This window comes from Sarcophilus harrisii, chromosome 1 (genome assembly GCF_902635505.1).
Source record: "Sarcophilus harrisii chromosome 1, mSarHar1.11, whole genome shotgun sequence".
NCBI classification, from domain to species: Eukaryota; Metazoa; Chordata; class Mammalia; order Dasyuromorphia; family Dasyuridae; genus Sarcophilus; species Sarcophilus harrisii.
The window spans coordinates 373,277,101-373,297,264 of NC_045426.1; positions in this window are offsets into that span (position 1 = coordinate 373,277,101).

Sequence of the window (20,164 nt, forward strand, 5' to 3'; positions counted from 1 at the left end):
TAACATATATTTCAACGTAATTAACATGTATTGGACTACCTGCCAGCTAGGGGAGGGGATGGTGAAAGGATGGGAAAATTTGGAACAAAAGGTTATGCAAAGGTAGATGTTGGAAAAATTTCCCATGCATATGTTTTGTAAATAAAAAGCTTTTTAATAATAAAAAAAAAAGTTCTTTCATTACTTTTTGGTTAGGGACCATTTGACTTTGCTCTTTGATTAGGAGGCGATTTTTTTTAGTTCAGCATCCTCCTCTGATGAGGAACTTCAGTCTTCTTTATTCCCATTATAATTTCCCATGATTGCATTCTTTTTTCTTTGTTTGCTTTTTTTTTTTTTTTAAATAGGAGCTTTTTAGTGTAATCACCTCTCGTTTTAAGGTATGGGGGATGTTGCCCCTGGTTTCAGGTCCTCTTTCAGTTTTCCACTCTGGCCCTGAACTGAAACCAAGAACCTCCTCTAAGGAACCACAGTCAGTAAAGTCCCCACCCCACTGCTATTGCAGTTACCTGGCATGTGCTGATTGATTCATTCTTGCTCAGAGCATGTGTATGTATGTGCATACAGAATATATATATATACACACATATATATATATATATACATATTTGTGTATTTGTACATTTGTGTATATGTACAAGTGTATCAGTGTGTCTGTGGTTAATTGCAGCCTTTTGGAGAAGGAGAGAAAGGGGGAGATAAAGTAAAAGGTGAACGGAATTAACTCAAAGAGGGAATAACATAAACACTCATTTGAGTATAGAAAACTATAGGAAAGTAGGAAACAAAGGGGACAAATAAGGGTAAGGAGTGATAGAAGAGAGGCCAGATTGAAGTAGGGAGTAATAGGAGCCAAAACATTTTTGAGGAGGGATGGGATAAAACAATGGAGAAAATAGAATAAACAGGGAAGAGGAAATAAGATGTAGGGGAATACAGTTAGTAATAATAAATGTGTAAAAAAAGTTTTTGACTCAAGTTTCTCTAATAAAGTCATCATTTCTCAAATATAGAGAGAACTGAGTCAAATTTATAAAAAGTGATAGCCATTCCCCAATTGATAAAGAAAAAACAGTTTTCAGATAAAGTAAGCAAAGCTCTCTATAACCATATTTTTAAAAAAATTCTCTAAATTACTATTGATTTGAGAAATGCAAAATGAAAGTTTTGGAGGTACTATCTCATATCTGTTGGCTGTAGGAGAGAAAAGGAAAGTAACAAGTGGTAATGGGGATGTGGGAAAATTTAGACATGAATGCATTATTGATGGAGTTATGAATTGATTCAACCACTTCATTAGGTAATTTGGAACTGTGCCCAAAGGGCAATAAAACCAAGTATACCCTTTGACCTAGCAATTCATTACTAAGTCTTTATTCCCCAAAGAGATAAAAAACAACAAAAAAAGAAAAGTGCCCATAGATAAACATATTTATAACAGCTCTTTGCTGGTGGCAAAGAATTTGAAATTAAGGGGATGCCCATTGATTGGAAAATGGCTAAAGTAATTCTGGGAGAAGATGATGATACTATAAGAAATGATGAAATCTATGGTGTACAAAATAGCAACAACATTAAAAGGTGATAGGTTTATCTATTCTAAACAATACTATGATCCAAGACAACTCTGATGGACTTGTAAAAAATTTTATTAATCCCCAGGGAAATAGTTATGGTGTCTGAACACAGATTACAGCATACTTTTTTACACTTTCTTTTTCTTAAGTTTTGTTCCCCTTTGCTTTCTGTTTTTTTTTTTTTTTTTTTTTTTTTTTTTTTTTTTTTTTTTTTTTTTGCTTTGTTTTTGACCTATGTTTTCTTTCACAATATGACTATTATCGGAAATGTTTTGTATGACAACACAGGTATAATCTATGTCAAATTGCTTGCCTTCTCAATGAGGGGTAAAGCAGAGGTGGGGAGGGAGAGTATTTGGAACTCAAAGTTTATAAACAAATGTTAAAAAATGTTTTTACATGTAACTAGGGAAAAATAAAATACTAAATTACCATTACCTATTACAAAATTGTTTCCTAGAAATGAGTGGGAGGAAGACTATTTGCTGAAAGACAACTGTGATTTGAAAACAAAAATGTATCATTAAAGCTCTTTTTAAAAAGTCATTAGGACACCCTAATCCCTTAATCTTACTCCAAGAAAAGCATTTTCCAATTTTTATTCATTATGTGATACTGGACCATCAATGAAACATTTTATGACCTAGGTTTTCTATCTTAGACATACAGAAATATTTTGTAATGAAAAAAAGGAAAATGTATTGCTTGCAAAGACAAAATAGGAAACTTTTTTTTCCATAAAACTAAAGGAAAATCTGTTTATATGGCCATTTTAAGGGATAATTTAGTTGATTTTTTTTCCCTTTAGCAAGCTACCAGTGACCAAATATTTGTAGGAGTTGAGGAGTGAAAGTCAGGAACAAAGGAGAAACAAGTAAATCTGTATAAAGCTTATGATCCTGAGGAAGGAATAAGGAAGGCAGTTAAACAGAGGTTGAGTGAAAAAGAAGTATTAAAATGAAATTCCATACTTATTAATTCCAATTTAGAAAACTAGCATTAAAAACTTAATTTGCAACATATTTTCAAAAGAATGTAATCTTTTTGGGATCAGGAAATGCTTATTTTTGATCTTTGTATCCTCATGTCTGTAACATGAGGATAGTACCTGGTACATAATAAACACAATTTTTTTTTATTTAATAGCCTTTTATTTACAGGATATATGCATGAGTAACTTTACAGCATTAACAATTGCCAAACCTCTTGTTCCAATTTTTCACCTCTTACCCCCCCACCTCCTCCCCTAGATGGCAGGATGACCAGTAGATGTTAAATATATTAAAATACAAATTAGATACACAATAAGTATACATGACCAAAACGTTATTTTTGCTGTACAAAAAGAATCAGACTCTGAAATATTGTACAATTAGCTTGTGAAGGAAATCAAAAACGCAGGTGGGCATAAATATAGGGATTGGGAATTCAATGTAATGGTTTTTAGTCATCTCCCAGAGTTATTTTTCTGGGCATAGCTGGTTCAGTTCATTACTGCTCCTTTGGAAATGATTTGGTTGATCTCGTTGCTGAGGATGGCCTGGTCCATCAGAACTGGACATCATCTAGTATTGTTGTTGAAGTATATAATGATCTCCTGGTCCTGCTCCTTTCACTCAGCATCAGTTCGTGTAAGTCTCTCTAGGCCTTTCTGAAATTATCCTGTTGGTCATTTCTTACAGAACAGTAATATTCCATAATATTCATATACCACAATTTATTCAGCCATTCTCCAACTGATGGACATACAGGTCCCTTTCCCTTCTTTATAATCTCTTTGGGATATAATCCCAGTAGTAACACTGCTGGATCAAAGGGTATGCACAGTTTGATAACTTTTTGAGCATAGTTCCAAACTACTCTCCATGGATCAAAGGGTATGCACAGTTTGATAACTTTTTGAGCATAGTTCCAAACTACTCTCCAGAATGGTTGGATTCATTCACAACTCCACCAACAATGCATCAATGTCCCAGATTCCCCGCATCCCCTCCAACAATCATCATTATTTTTTTCCTGTCATCTTAGCCAATCTGACAGGTATGTAGTGGTATCTTAGAGTTGTCTTAATTTGCATTTCTCTGATTAATAATGACTTGGAGCATCTTTTCATATGACTAGAAATAGTTTCAATTTCTTCATCTGAGAATTGTCTGTTCATATCCTTTCACCATTTTTCAATTGGAGAATGGCTTGATTTTTTATAGATAATATAAAATATTTAGGAATCTATCTGCCAAGGGAAAATCAGAAACTTTATGAGCAAAATTACAGACCACTTTTCACACAAATTAAGTCTGATCTAACCAATTGGAAAAATATTAAATGCTCTTGGATACGGCGAGCAAATATAATAAAGATGACAATATTACCTAAACTAATCTATTTATTTAGCGCTATACCAATCAGACTCCCAAAAAACTATTTTAATGACCTAGAAAAAATAACAACAAAGTTCATATGGAAAAACAAAAGGTCAAGAATTTCAAGGGAATTAATGAAAAAAAAAATCAAATGAAGGTGGCTTAGCTGTACCAGATCTAAAATTATATTATAGAGCAGCAGTTACCAAAACTATTTGGTATTGGCTAAGGAATAGATTAGTTGATCGGTGGAATAGATTAGGTTCAAGGGGTAAAAGAGTCAACAAATATAGCAACCTAGTCTTTGACAAACTCAAAGATCCCAGCTTTTGGGATAAGAACTTACTGTTTGATAAAAATTGCTGGGAAAATTGGAAACTAATATGGCAGAAACTAGGCATTGATCCATACTTAACGCCGTACACCAAGATAAGGTCAAAATGGGTTCATGACCTAGGCATAAAGAATGAAATTATTAATAAATTAGAGGAACACAGGATAGTTTACCTCTCAGACCTGTGGAAGGGGAAGGTCTTTATGACCAAAGCAGAACTAGAGATCATTACTGATCACAAAATAGAACATTTCGATTATACCAAACTGAAAAGCTTTTGTACAAACAAAACTAATGCAGACAAGATTAGAAGGGAAGCAATAAACTGGGAAAATATTTTTACAGTCAAAGGTTCTGATAAAGGCCTCATTTCCAAAATATATAGAGAATTAACTCTAATTTATAATAAACACTTAATAAAAGCTTTATTGATTTATTGTACCTGATCAGTTTGAGATGATATTTCTATATAAATAAAAAAAGATGAGTATTGAATAATCTATTTTCAATCAATATATGATGGCTTAATATTTATTACTCTGGTATCGAGCACAGTACATGGCACATAGCATCACTAAATAAATATTTATTAATTAATTTATTATTATTTAATTTTTTCTTGTTAACTAATCATTATTATTATTATTACTTTGATAAGGCACTCTAGGACTCTGCAGGAACTAAAGTGAACCTTGGTGGCCTACTATCTAAAATCTTGATTTCCTTTCCTTTTCTGAAAATCATAGTATGATCTTTCTCACCTTGTTCCATTCTCCACAATCTTTGAAAAACAATTGACAGTTCCTCATCAATCACATCTGCTAGGTCCTTTATTATCCTAGGATGCAAAATTCATCTAGAAATGATTATTTAAACTTAGCAAAGACAAGTATGTAACTCTCTACGATATTATATATCTCAAATATCAACTTTATTAACTATTTAGTTTCTTTTTTTCTTGTTCAAACTGGCTGAGGAAAGAGAAACAAAACAAACACCATTTTCCCACACACTTGAACAACTATTTTTTCTCTATATTATTTATGATCACATCATATATTATATCTATATTATGTTATCATTCCATTCACTGAAATAATAGTACTCTCTTTTCCTTGATTATCCACTTTTCTACATGAGATTTTGTTTTCCTTAGTTTTTTTTTAATGAACTCAACTCATTCCAAGCATTAATACTTTGTTACTATTTATTCTAAGAAGTCTGCATTATATTTTAGCATTGGTCCTTTGTGACCCACTTTTTCTTTTTCTGTTTTATATGCCTGCATCTGGCTCTAGTCACTAAAATAAATTTACTGAATTATAGAACTGACAATGTAGCAGAAAATAATCCTAGGGCTCACTAAAAGATAAAAAGAAAATTTTTTTTGTTTAGTATTTAAAGCCATTCATAATGTTGTTTCAACCTACTCCTCTAGCCTTAATATATATATATATATATATATATATAATTGCTCTTCACACATTATCAAACAGATAAGCAGGGCTCTTTACCGTGACTCATATTCAGGGTTACATTTCTCACCTTCTTCATTGGTCATCCTCTTTTTCCAGAATATTCTTACTCCTCACCTTTATCTCTCCAAATTGTTAGTCTTATTCAAGTCAGCTCGAGTGACATCTTCTATGCCAAAATTTTCCCACTTTCTAGAATCACCCATCATCTCATATAAGGTTTGTATTTATTTTGTTTTTACTTTTATCTGTACATGTTGTTTCCTCCCATCCCAACTGGATTCTAAGTCCCTTTAAGATGGTAACTGTTTAATGTTTGTCTTTTGTAAGCCAACATGTAATAAAATGTCTGACACACAGTAGGTTAGTAAATCCTTTTTAATTGATTGATTGATAATATTGCAGTTCTATCAGAGCACTAAAGTATGATTGCAAAATAAATGTTTCCCCACTTTATTTGGCAAAGTCACATGTGTGATATGTCCTACATCTTCACAATATGACATTTCATTTTCTTTTCAAGACCTAATACCTGATATAGAAGGAAGAATTTTTCTTTGGAATCTCTTGCTGTCATCATTAACCATAATTATGCTATTTTCAAAATTGTATCCTATAAATTCTATTTAATTATCACAAAATCTTATCCTAATCTTTATACCTTTCCTTCACTCCTCCAAAACTTAAGGCACTGCTGTCTTTATTGTTCTTTTGGATCATTGCTTTATGTTTGCCTTCCAGTTTCCTCATTTCATAAACTTGACAAGTTTATCTAGGTTCTTCCCCATATTTGTGCCTCTTCACCCTTTAAATTCGCACTGCTACTCACACTTTGCACATCTCAAATTCTGAATGATATTTACAATTACTATGCTCCATTTCTATATATATGTTGCTTTCAGGAAAATCACATAATTATATAACTAGTCTAAGAACAAATCTGTTTTATCTAATTTCAGCTGGTTGAAGGAAATTTTTTGGAATCACTATTATATTTCTCACATCAACTATTCCAAGCTTCACCCTTTCTGTCCTCATACATGATATCCTCCCATACCCTTTTTTTCCTTATTTAGAAAAATCAAAGCTATCATTAACTTTTCCTTCTTCCCTATCATACACTCTCTATTCAAAGTATTCTCTCCTTTGTCCTGACCGAGTTAGTCATTCTTGTTTAGGAAAGCACTTCTAATTAAATAATTGATCAGTTTACTTTTTGCTTCTTTAGGAAGTTGTCCCCTTGATGATTACTCCCACTCCCATCTTCAGTTTCATCTTATCTACTGACTCCTTCTCTACTACCCAACAATATGTCTAGGTTTCTACAATTCTGAAAAGTTTTCATTTAACTTATAATTTCCAAAGTCATTTCCCTCCCCTTTTAAATCTACATTTTGGGCAAGGGGGCATTATTCATATTCCTTACCTCCATTTTTAACCATTCCTAATTCTTCAGAGTTTTAATGCCTAACTTCTTCACTCAACTGAAAATCTTTTTACAATGTTGTCAATAATCTAATTTATAAATCTAATTTATAATTAGTATGGTACACATTTCTATCTCTAAGGAAAGAACTATAGAATTTATCTCAAATTCCTTTTGAATGAATTAATTATAATGTGCTATATGACTTGAAGTGCTGTATAGATCTCAAAGCAATTTATAATTATATTTACTGTGGAAATTGGTATTTAAAAGAGCATGTATATTCAAGATCTTTTTCATTTTACAAGAGAGAAAACTGTCAAATATCTTTTAAGACAAATGAGGACATTTAGAAACTGGTCCTATAACAACATTGTTAAGAGTACAAACACTAAAACATAGACAACTATTATATGTGAGTATAAAGAGAGTCTCTAAAAAATCTATGCACTAAAGATGAGGATGAGGATAGGATGCTGATGATTTGGAGATTAGCCTTTTGAATCTGAGTTGCTATGAAAACAGGTATTTGGGCTTTAGGAAACAAAAAAAAAATGTATACAGGAAGACAATATGAGAAATAAAGCAATTAATTAACTGATACTATATTCAATCAAGTAGGAAGCCCCCCCCCACATATATATGAGATCTATTATTGAAAGCTAAATTGTTTTGATTGCCAGATAAAATTAAGTTAAACACTGAAGACAAGTATTTTACAAATCTTACCAAATCTTTACATATGTTTGTACCTCTTTACAGACAAGATCTTCAAAATGGCTCCAAGCTAGCTTTGTTAGTCAGATCTCCAGTAAGCAACATAGTAAAGACTTGATATTGGTAACAGTTGATTCTTGTATATTAGAAAAGTAAAAAAAAAATATGGGTGCTACTGCAATAAATTATGACATTTTCAACTTTTTTTCACAATGAACTGAGGCTTGACTTTTATCATGGGGATGAATATAGATATCAGTGAACAAGCTTTACATGATTATAGTCTATAATTATCTTGTCAAGTTGGAAGTTATCTATATCCTAATGAATAAGATTTAGAAGGAAAATGCATTTTGGACTTTAAGCCAGTTTTTTTCATGGCATATTGGACATGGGCAAAAACACCAGGTAATTCTTGGTCACATGTGGTTGATAACATGATGCTGGTGATATCTTCTTTTTTATTCATAAGTTAGAAGGTTCTCTTTTTTGATTTTGTGTCTATTAGGGACCATGACTTGTGATCTTTGCAAAGGCCTGGAATGGAAAATTTGATTGGCGAAGTATTATAATTGAAAGCTGAATCCCTCCCCAGGGAGAAACAGGAGTTCTCAATTTCTTTTCTAGTATAAGTTTTGTAGTTCAGATACCAGAACACAAAGAAACTATGAGGGAAAAATAGTTATTGAAATACTTGCAGTTTTGGCCACATATCTCCTATAGATAGGGGACACCCAGAAATGAAGACCTTGACTCTCATTGAACTAGTATGTTAGGGAACAGCTCTATGGATGAAAGGATCAGAAAGAGAATCTATGTGGTTTTAGTTCTATCATGGCCAAAAAATTTTCCTTGCAATTGGAGTAGAATAGCAAATTAGCATTATCTGCCACCCTAGTGATTAGGCATGATAGGATATCTGAATTACACTCTGAAAGATAACATAACCTTAAACAGATGTGTAATCTGAGGTTGATGATCCAATAGCATTTTTAAATTTTGCTTTATTATTATATTCTTGTTATTGCTATATTATTGTAATCTCGTTATTGCTTTATTATTATAATCTTGTTATTGCTTTGATTTGTTTGTCATTAAAATATATATGGTGAGAAATGGGGAGAATAAGCATAAAAGAAATAGCAGCAAGGAGGAAAATATATTCTAGATAATACTTGATGAGGCAACACTTAATCTTGACAGGGAAAATTTCATCTATATAGAAAACTGGAATATTAGAGGGGATTCTTTTTGGGAAGGCATCTTGGTATTTTTTTTCATAACCTGAATTATGAACAATTCCTCTTTTGGAATATGGTCTATTTCAAACAATTATTACACATCTCAATTTCTGTAAAATTATACCCAATTTAACACCCCACATATCTGGCAGAGATATATCTAGGAGAAAAAAAAGGAATCAAAGAATATTATTGCCTCACTTGTGCTAGCTCTCTTATCCTATAGAGCATCAACTATCCCTCATGTCTATGTAACCAGATGTTTTTTCCCATTGGTGGATCCATAGTGAGTTTTCCTTAATGGGAAACTATGCAAAGAAGCAATGACATATGGTAATCAAGCTTTAAATATCTGTGTAGTTTCTTGGAAACGGGTCTCCTACTTGTGGGAGGTGACCTGGCAAATTACTTGATTGGAGGCTTCAGGAACCATTCTTTATCTTATTGTGAATATATCCTAAGTAGTTAGAAAACAATATTTAGTTTGGATCCTGTTGAGTGGCTCCCATCCCTTTGTGGACAGTTTTTCTAAAAATATGATATCCATTCCTTTCCAGACTGAGCCCTGATTCTGTGCAGGAATTTCATTATAATGCCATAGAAACCTCTTCACTTTGAAAACTCACTCCATCATTGGACTATTTCTCACATTGGAAGAACTATATGTCCCTGCCACTTCTCCATCTGATTGAATGGTTTCTCCTAGAACTTCTTCATCTTAAAGAGAAGGCCAAAATCATTCCATCCATTCCCTTTCAGGCAACGCGCCACACTCTCCACAGTAGCTTCTTTATCCTAGCCCCTTATAGGTACTTTCATCACCACCATTCTCCTCTCCTTCAACTCTCTTTTATATTTTGCTGAAGATCATGGAATATCTTTCTGCTTTGATTTGTGGTCCCATTTAGCACATTGCCTGAAACAATAAACACAATGAATTCTTGCTGATTTGACTTAAGATGTAACCTAAAGCTTTATGATGGAAAACGATTTTAATGGTATTTTATTTGATCTTTTTGGCTTCAGTGTTGGTATCAGCAGGAGCAACAAAGATGACAATCTATATGGAGAGTACAATATGTTTTAATAGCCAGGAGTTGATTTAGGTTTCCTGGACTATGCAATAAGTCTCTCATTTATGGTGTTTTTTTTTAAGTTGCATCATTTAATAAAAGTTGAAAGCTTATTAAAGCTTGAAGGTTTAAGAAATTCAGGAGAGGAAGGAATGGGACTGTGAGACTTGAGCATCAGTTGTCAGAACAAGGATGAAGGGTTTTTTTTTAATCATTTTAGAAATAATGCTGGTTTAAATATTATCATTTAACACTGAAAACCTCAAAATTTATTTCAAAACTTTTATATAAAGGGTCACAATGATATTGAAGTTTCGGGGTATCATCAAGATCTCTCAAAAAGCCACAGGAATCCTAAGCTATGATGTATAAGTCCATTACAAACTGAGACAGATATAGTAGGAACTTTATTAGGACGTGAATGACATGTGTTTCTCCAGGCTTAGAGTGTATACATATAGAAGAATGACAGTGCTTAAAATAATAATAACAACAACACAAACAACAACAATAGCAGTAGAGGTGGACCATCCTAGACACTGACTTAAGGAATATTTCTGAAAAAGTGGGAGAGGAGCACTGCCTGAGAATATCCTAGGGATGGAAAGATATGCCTCATTGAATAGGAAATCCTGTAATTTTTGAGAATCAGGGATAAGTAAAGAGTTAGCATTGTAAGGATGTGCTCTGTAGTTTTTGGCTGGTGCCTCATGTATCAGCCAAGAATCTAGTTAACTCTTCTCCCCCTCCCCTTATAGGCTAACATTTTGTAAAATTGAGCAAATAGCATAAAGGTTATCAAGAAATTAGTGAACATATAATCAAGATCAAGGAAACATGATGGATATTGAGACTAGGTATTAGGAAAGTTCTTTGTTTTGCCTTTAGGCTGCCTGGAGGTAGTTAGATGACATAGTGGATGAAACACTGGGCTTGGAATTGGGAACATTCATCTTCATGAATTTGAATTGGGCCTCAGACACTAGTTATGTCACCCAGGGCAAGTCATTTAACCCATTTGCCAGTTTTTTCATATGTAAACTGAGCTGGAGAAAGAAATGGAAAACCAAGACAGTATTTTTGCCAAGTAAACCTCAAAAAAGGGTCACAAATAATTGGATAAGACTGAAACAATGGAATAACACAAGAAGAAAACATCCCTGAGAGAACCAAGTGAAATTTTAATAAAGAAAAGAAAGAAAAACAAAAAGAGAAATGAGAGAAAACTAGTAGGAAAAAGGAATCTTCTGAGAAATAAATAGGGGCTCTGGGTTTCTATTGCTGTCCTAATTTCTTCTTTTTTTTAAATTTTATTCTAGTTTGATACCCTTTCTGGGTCTCATTTTCTTTATCTGTCAAGGGAGATAATAGGGCGATATTTTAAAATTGCTCTAGCATTAGATCCTATTCAGTTTGTGTGGCTGGAAGTCTTTGGTTTAGAAGATCACAGTGGAAGAGTGGAAAGATATTCTAAAATTTTTGTCTTGGCTTCAATCAGGGGTCAAGTATGCCTGTAATCACATCAGCACTATCAGGATTAGGGCTTTTCCTACCCAAAAAGCAGGCTTAAATGGGGAAGAGATCAATAAATCTCTGACTTAGATTTAAAGCTAACCAAGCCCTCTCACCAGAACTAATTTGTTCTTTTATCTTTTGACTCTTTTTATTTTTTTAGTTTATGAGATTTTGCCTGCTTCTTTTACTTGACTGAAGCTCTTGGCCATGATAACAAGGATACCAGGGCTTTCTAATCATACCCAATATCTTTATGTGCCCTTTGATTTCTCCATAATCAAATCCTTTATTCCTCGATCTATAATACTTAGCCTTTCCTTCTATGTGAGCAAAGAACTCTTGCCTGCTCTTTTGGCACTAAACATATTTCCTTCCTGCTTAATTTGTTTTCCACACTTAATATTTCTTGGCTAGTTTTGGTACCTGTCACTTGCATGCTGGCCTGACCAAGATTAGCCTAAGGGCAGAGAACATTTTGGATTGAATTCTTAGAAATCTGGAAGCTAGGGACCATTCAGCAAATCACTTCTCTGTATAAGCTTGGAAAAATCTTTTCAAACACAGAAAATTGCCTGAGATCACAAAAATGAAAAGGACAAATTTGGAGAGGTTAGAAGACTGACATATATTTACAAGTTTGTAGAACTATGAATTGATCCAATTCTTGAAAACATGTGGAAGTTCTGTGAGGAAAGTGACTAAGCTATTTTTATTCTTTCACATAGACATCTCACTACTAACTATGCTACAAAGAGATCAAAGACAAAGAGAAAGATCTTATGTATATAAAACTTTTATAGTAGCACTTGTATGCCTTTCTTCTTGTCTCTGTCTTCTATGTCTACCTCTATATGTCTTTCTCTACTTCTATCTTACATTGAAGAAGGTAGCATAGTGGACAGAGAAAGCTGATTTTGGGACCAGGAAGGTACTACTTCTGATATATACAGACCATGTGACCCTAAGCAAGTTACTTTAATAATTCAGAAAACTCTAAGGCTATAAATTTCAGAGAAAATGCCAACATGTATTGGAAAAGGAAGATCCTCCTTGGTAGGTACTTAAGCTAAAATGAAAGCACTGATTCAATCCCTCAAGCTATATCCATAAAACCTGGTCATACTTTGGAGTTAGAAGGGGTAATCTCTTGGGTCCTGGTTCTCAGCAACTTTGTCAGCTTTATCTTTGATAGTCCTCGTGCACTTCTTTATTTTTCTCCTTTCACCAATCTTGCCCCTTGACTTTCTAACAAAGTTGTTCATGCTCCATCCTCATGGAAAAACTTTTCATCTTTCCTTCTTTCAAAACCTGTTCTCTGGAAGATATCACATTAAATAAAATCCAATATATTAATTAAATGATAATATTCATGAATAGGTCAATGTATTATCACTTACAAATACCCTTTTTCTTAGGGGAGGATGACTTCTTGCATTGTAATTGTATAATTTAAGTCATCAATGACAGACTGATGAGGGGTGGAGATTTGAAAGGGGCATAAGGGAAGAGAAAGTCTAATGGTATAATACATGGCATTTCAGGTACATAACTATATTTTATGACTGTTCTGTTCCGACATTAAACAATTGGTTGTCAGAATGGTAGAGGTAAGACTTGGATTGCTGAACCAAACTGACCATAATGCATTTGGGAAGTTGAAAAGACTAGCCCCAGTTTCTTGACATTCATATTAAACAATCTCAATCAGAGAGGCTATACCAACAGGGAATTATTTGAAAGGATTTTAAAAAGTAATCATGTATATCACCTAAGAAGAATTATATGGAGACTACACAAAGATGCTCCTTTAGAGGAGATCATAAGATGCTGTGTCACAGTGGGCACAAGTGCTTATTATACCCAGACATGGGCAGACAGGGTCCTTCTTGGCAAGGGATTTCTAGAGAAATTTTTTTCATGGGTAGATCTCAAGCAATTATTGGACCCAAAACTGGACATGTCTACTGATGGGAACTTAGAGAATAGGAAACTGTCATGAAAAATGAAAGACTTGGTGGGAGAGAGAGACAAAAGTTTTCTTCATATGTGGCTTTAATACAGGTGGACCAGTTGAAAAAAAAAAAAAACTATGATTAAGATCTGAGAACTTGGGTTTTAAATGGTCATCAAATCTTTACTCTGTGTGTGTGTGTGTGTGTGTGTGTGTGTGTGTGTGTGTATACACACAAAAGCAAGGTAGTGGTGCCAACTCAAACTGATTTGTGAGATCCAATTTTCAAATTTTCAGTGTGAACTTTTACAGCTCAAAAATGGGAAAATACTATAAATCAGGATTTGATTTATGTTTTATTGATTTCCAGACTTAAGAAAATTATGAAGAAAGTAATAATATATATCAAAGCCTCTTAAAATGTGGGGGTTACCAAAATGAAACCAAATGGGGTTGCATAACTAAATGTGAGAGTGACAAAATTATGATTTATTATCAGTAAATGTTTGATTTGTATACCTACTTTATAAATCTATATAAATAGAATCATGTAAAAATTTCTCAGGTGAAAAGGGGTCACAAATGGAAAAAAAAAGTTTAAGAAACTCTGATGCAGACTAAACTTCAAAGTGTTTATATGTATATTCACATATATATGTGTGTGTGTGTGTGTGTGTGTGTGTGTATAGATACATAAATACAGAGAGACATATAATCAAAAAGCTAATTATTAAACATTTATCAGCAAACATCTGATAGTATATGCAAATATATGTGTATATGTTATGTGATTATGAGTGTGAATGTGCATGTATATGTGAATATATATCTATAATTATACACAATTGTTTGTCTTTATATGTCCATTCATGCGCATATATCCATATCAATAGATATTTATTTTATTATTCTTCACTCAGAGCTTTTCATGATAATGAAATTGCAATAAATCTGTAAATACTTAATTATGAATGTATGTGTTGTCTTCCCAAAGTAGAATGTAAATTCCTAGAAGTCAGAGAATATTTTAATTTCTTCATTTTTGTGCTTAAAACCTCCCGCATACTTTGGCCCATAGTAGGAATTTGACATATATTTGTTGAATTGAATTGAAAGACCTAACAGTTTGTTGTTATTATCTAATCATTTAGTAGTGTCTGAATCTTTGTGGCCCCATGGATCATAGCACACCAATCCTCTACTCCTTCTGAAGTTTGTCTAAAGTTCATTGCTTCCATGTCACTCATCCACTTCATCCTCTTCTCCCCCTTTTCCTTTTGCCTTCAATCTTTCATGACTTCAGGATCTTTTCCAATGAGTCCTGTCTTCTTATTATGTGGCCAAAATACTTAAGCTTCAGTTTTAGTATTTGATTTTCCAGTGAGTAGTTTGAGTAACTTCCTGTAAGTCCTGACTGATTTGACTACTTTTGTCCATAGGACTAACAATTTGAAAGTTTCAATTTTGTGGCATTCAACTTTTTTATCTCTCAATGCCATATATTACCATAGGAAAACAAACAAAACAAAACAAATGGACAAACAACAACTACAAAAATAATGTAGCATTAACTATACAGATCTTTGTCAGCAAGGTGTTGACGCTGCTTTTTATATGCTGTCCAAATTTGTCGTTGGTTTCCTTTCAGAGAGCAAGTATTTTTTAATCATGTCTGAAGTTGCTGTCGACAATGATCTATGAGTCCAAGAATATAAACTGTGACCCGACTTCCATTTTTTCTCCCTTGATTTGCCAGGAAGTAATGGGACCAGTAGCCACAATCATAGGTGGGTTTTTGTTGTTGTTGTTGTTGTTGTTTTAATGTGAAGCTTCAGAACAGCTTTTATTCTTTCCTCTTTTATCCTCATTAAGTGGATTTTTAATTCTTCACTTTCTGACATCATAGTGGCATCTGCATACCGAAGATTATCAATATTTTTCCTTGTGACTTTAATTCCTGTTTTTGATTCATCTAGTCTGGCATTTCATATAAAGTAAATAAATAAACAATATAGAGCCCTGTACTCTTTTCCCAATCTTAAACCAATAAATTGTTCCATGTTTCATTCTAACTGTGCTTCTTGTCCTGCATTCAGTTTCCTCAGGAGATGTCAGATGATCTGTATTTCCATCTCTTTGAAAACTTGTCACATTATATTGTGATCCAAACAATCAAAGGTTTTAATGAAGTCAACAAAGCAGTCAATGGGTTTTCTGGAACTCCCTTGTTTTCTCAACAATTTTGTGAATGTTGCAATTTGGTTTCTAGTTCCTCTACTGCTTTGAAAACTAGTCTACTTGACAAATCTGCTGGAAACTAAGTAGATGCCCATCAGTTGGAGAATAGCTGAATAAGTTATGATATATGAATGTTATGGAATATTATTGTTCTATAAGAAATGACCAACAGGATGATTTTAGAGAGGCCTGGGGAGACTTACATGAACTGATGCTGAGTGCAATGTACAGAAACAGGAGATCACTGGACACGGCAACAACAAAATTATATGATGATCAATTCTGAGGAATATGGTGCTTTCCAATAATGAGTTGATTCAGATCAGTTCCAATAGTCTTGGAATGAAGAGAGCCATCTACACCCAGAGAAAGTACTGTGGGAACTGAGTGTAGACCACAATATAGTATTTTCACTCTTTCTGTTGTTGTTTGCTTGCATTTTTTTCCTGTTTTTTTTTTCTTCTTGATATGATTTTTTTCTTGTGCAGCAAGATAAATTGTATAAATATGTACACATATATTGGATTTAACATATATTTTAACATATTTAACATGTATTGGATTACCTACCATCTAGGGGAGGGGATGGGGGTAAGAGGGAGGGGAAAATTTGGAACACAAGGTGTTGCAAGGGTCAGTTTTGAAAAATTACTCATGCCTATGTTTTGTAAATAAAAAGTTTTAATAAAAAAAGAAAAATATTAATTAATTAAATTAAAATTTAATGATTGTAATTTTTTTAAATTAATAATTTTAATCCAAAAGAGAGAGAACACATGTTCCTCTAAAACATCAGTTCCTTAAGGTACACCAGGTGAAAGAAATATTTCATCACTATGCTTTTGAAGTCATGATTGGTCCTTGCTGAAAAAGAAAAAAAAAAAAAAGACCTGAGGTCTTTTCAAATTATTTCCCCTAACATTTATATTGTGATCATCATGGAAGTTTGGTTCTGTGCAATTCATTCTGCATCAGTTCATACAAGTCGTTCCATATTTCCTTGAATCTTTATCATTTATATATTCTATGGTACAAAAAATTTCATTATTTTCACGTACAAAAAAAAGAAAAAAGAAAAGAAAACCAGTCTGCTTTTTTGGTAATTGTAGGTTTACATATGGCTGAAGACTAGTTTGCAGAATTTTAAGCATAACCTTGATGGTATTTGAATGAATGTGATTATACTGTAATTTGAACAGGTTTTTCATTGTTATTCTTTAGGACTGAAACATGAAGTAATCTTTTCTAATCCAATGATCACAGCTCAAAAAGACCAAAATTATATTATCTGCCTCATGATGTAATAAACTCTTCATTACTGGAACATTTTAGTGGAGTCTAAAAGGCCACATCTCAGAGATACAATAGCAGGGATTTCTAGATAAAATGATAGGATTGAATGGTTCTCTTCATTTTTGCAATCCAAAGATTCTAAACTTGCTGCCCTATGGTTTAGAGAGTTGAATTTCTATAGATATCTCATTTTGTAGTTGGGGAAGTAATTTCTTAATAAAAAAGTATTATTTGAGAGTGAGAGATTAAACATTAGGCTGATAAAGGTTTTGAAGTTGTAAATCTAAATTGCAGATGGGTTTATTGCTGCCAGGTCAATTCCAGAACTAGCTTGAATCAACGATTTGAATCAGATGATTCTTTCCAGCTCTAGATTCTGTAATCTTAGAAAAGTAAATGACAATTAAAATCTTCTAAAGTTTGAGCATGAATATAGAGGAGTGCATATGTGTGTTGGAAAGAAGGGAAGGGAGTAGCATTCTACATTATTGTTATAATCCAATAATCCCTCATTCACAGTTGAGTTCACAATACTCCCTAGGAACGTCAACTCCTTTTAGCCCTGAGTCAGATCACCTAGGAAGGGAGGTTTGGATTTCTGCTGGTTTTGTTTGTGCAAATTAGGAGAGCAAGGGATAATTTACCTATTAGATTTTAGGAGAAGGAAGGAATGAATGACCAAAAAAGATTAGAGAACATTATGAAAGGCAAAATGGGCAATTGTGATTACATTAAATTAAAAATGTTTTGCACAAACACAACCAATAGAAACAAGATTAAAAGGGAAGTACAAAGCTGGGGAAAAAAATAAAGCTAGTCTTTCTGATAAGGGTCTCATTTCTAAAATATACAAAGAACTGTGTCAAATTTATAAGAATACAAGTCATTCCCCAATTGATAAGTGGCCAAAGGATATGAACAGACAATTTTCAGATGATGAAATAAAGCTATCTACAATCATATGAAAAATGCTCCAAATCACTATTGATTAGAGAAATCCAAGTTAAACAAATCTGAAGTATCACCTCACTCCTTTTTGATGGACTAAAATGACAGGAAAAATAATGATAAATGTTGATGGACATGTGGGAAAACTGGGGCATTAATGCATTGTTGGTGGAGTTGTGAAATGATCCAACTATTCTGGAGAGCAATTTGGAACTATGCCCAAAAGGCTATTTAATTATTTAATAATAATTATTTAATCAGTGAATTCTTAGATTCCACAGTGCTCCTACTGGGTCTGTATCCCTAGGAAATCTTAAAGGAGGGAAAAGGACCCAAATGTATAAAAACAATTGTTGCAGCTTTTTTTTTTTTTTTTTTTTTTGTGGTTTTTTGTGGTTTGTGAAAATGAGTAGATGCGCATCAATTGAGGAATGACTGAATAGGTTCTGGTATATGAAAGTAATAGATTATTATTGTTCTATAAAGATGATGAACAAGCTGATTTTAGAAAGGCCTGGAAAGATTTACATGAAATGATGCTGAGCAAAAGAAGCAGAAACAGTAATGCATTGTACACATTAACAGCAAGAATGTGCAATGATCAATCATGGAAAACTTGGTTCTTCTCAGTGGCTCAATGATAAAAGACATCACAATCGATTTTGGATCAAAAATGCTATCTGCATCCAAAATAAGAACTATGGAGATAGATTGTAAATCAACACATGCTGTATTCACATCTTGTTTCTTTTTTTTTTTTTTTCTTCCTTGATTACTTTTGTTCTAATTTTCCTTTTCCAACATGATTCATAAAACAATGAATATCAAAATTAATTACTTTTAAAAACTAATATATATTTTCCTGCTGTTAACTTTTCTATGCTGCTCTTGAGTCCTGTATTTGAAAATTAAATTTGTTGTTTAGTTCTGCTTTTTTCAATAGAAAAGATTGAAAATCTCCTCCTTTATTGAAGATTCATCTTCTCCCCTGAAAGATGTTGCTTGGTCTGACTAGGAAGTTGATTTTTGGTTGTAACCCCAGGTCCTTTGCTTTTCGGAGTATAATATTCCAGGCCCTACAATGCTTTATAGTGTGCTTGTCGGATCCTATTTTCAAGGTTAGCTATTTTTCCAATAAGGTATTTTACATTTTCTTCCATTTTTTTCATTCTTATTATGTTGTTTGACTGATTCTTGATCTTGATGCCTCATAGAATTATTAGTTTTAATGCATGATTTTCTTCAGTTAGCTTTTGTATTTCTTTTTTCCATTTGATTAATCGTTCAAAGTGGTGTTTTATTCAGTAGATTTTTTTTCTGTATTTGGCCAATTGTATTTTTTTTAAGGAATTGCTTTCCTTTCCCAAACTGTTGACTCTCTTGCATTGCTCTCATTTATTTTCTTATTTTTTTTCTTTTATTTCTCTTATTTGTCTTTTAAATCTTTTATGAGCACTTCCAAGAAGACTTTCTGGGCTTGAGACCAATTCATATCACTCTTTGAGATTTCTTCTGTGGACATTTTGTTCTCATATGAGTTGGTATTTTGTTCTTCTGTCTTCACAGTAGCTTTCTATGGTTAAGGTTTGTTTGTTTGTTTGTTTGTTTTTTCCTCTATTTCTTGCTCATTTTCTTTCACTTTCTTTTGGCATTTTTTTTTTTTTTTTTTTTTTTTTTTTTTTTTTACTTTTATTGTTGAACTCTGCTCCTGGGATAAAGGCGCTACTGTCCCAAGCTTCCTGTATAGCTCTGAGCGTTGGCTTTGGGCACAGAGTCTCCATGTGCTTACAGAGGGGTAGCTTTGCCTGCTCTTTCCAAGAAAAGCCTGGTTTCCAAAAATTTGCCTTCTGAGCTGGCACTGAAGGTTGCCCCACTGGTCTGCTTTTGTACCGAGCTAGGACTGAACATCTCTGCTAAGACCTTCTCACCGGCTTTCCCAGGCTCTGTCTGAGCTAGGCTGAATACCCTTTTCACCTCAGTGAAACTAATGTTTTTCTTGAAGTTTGTCTAATC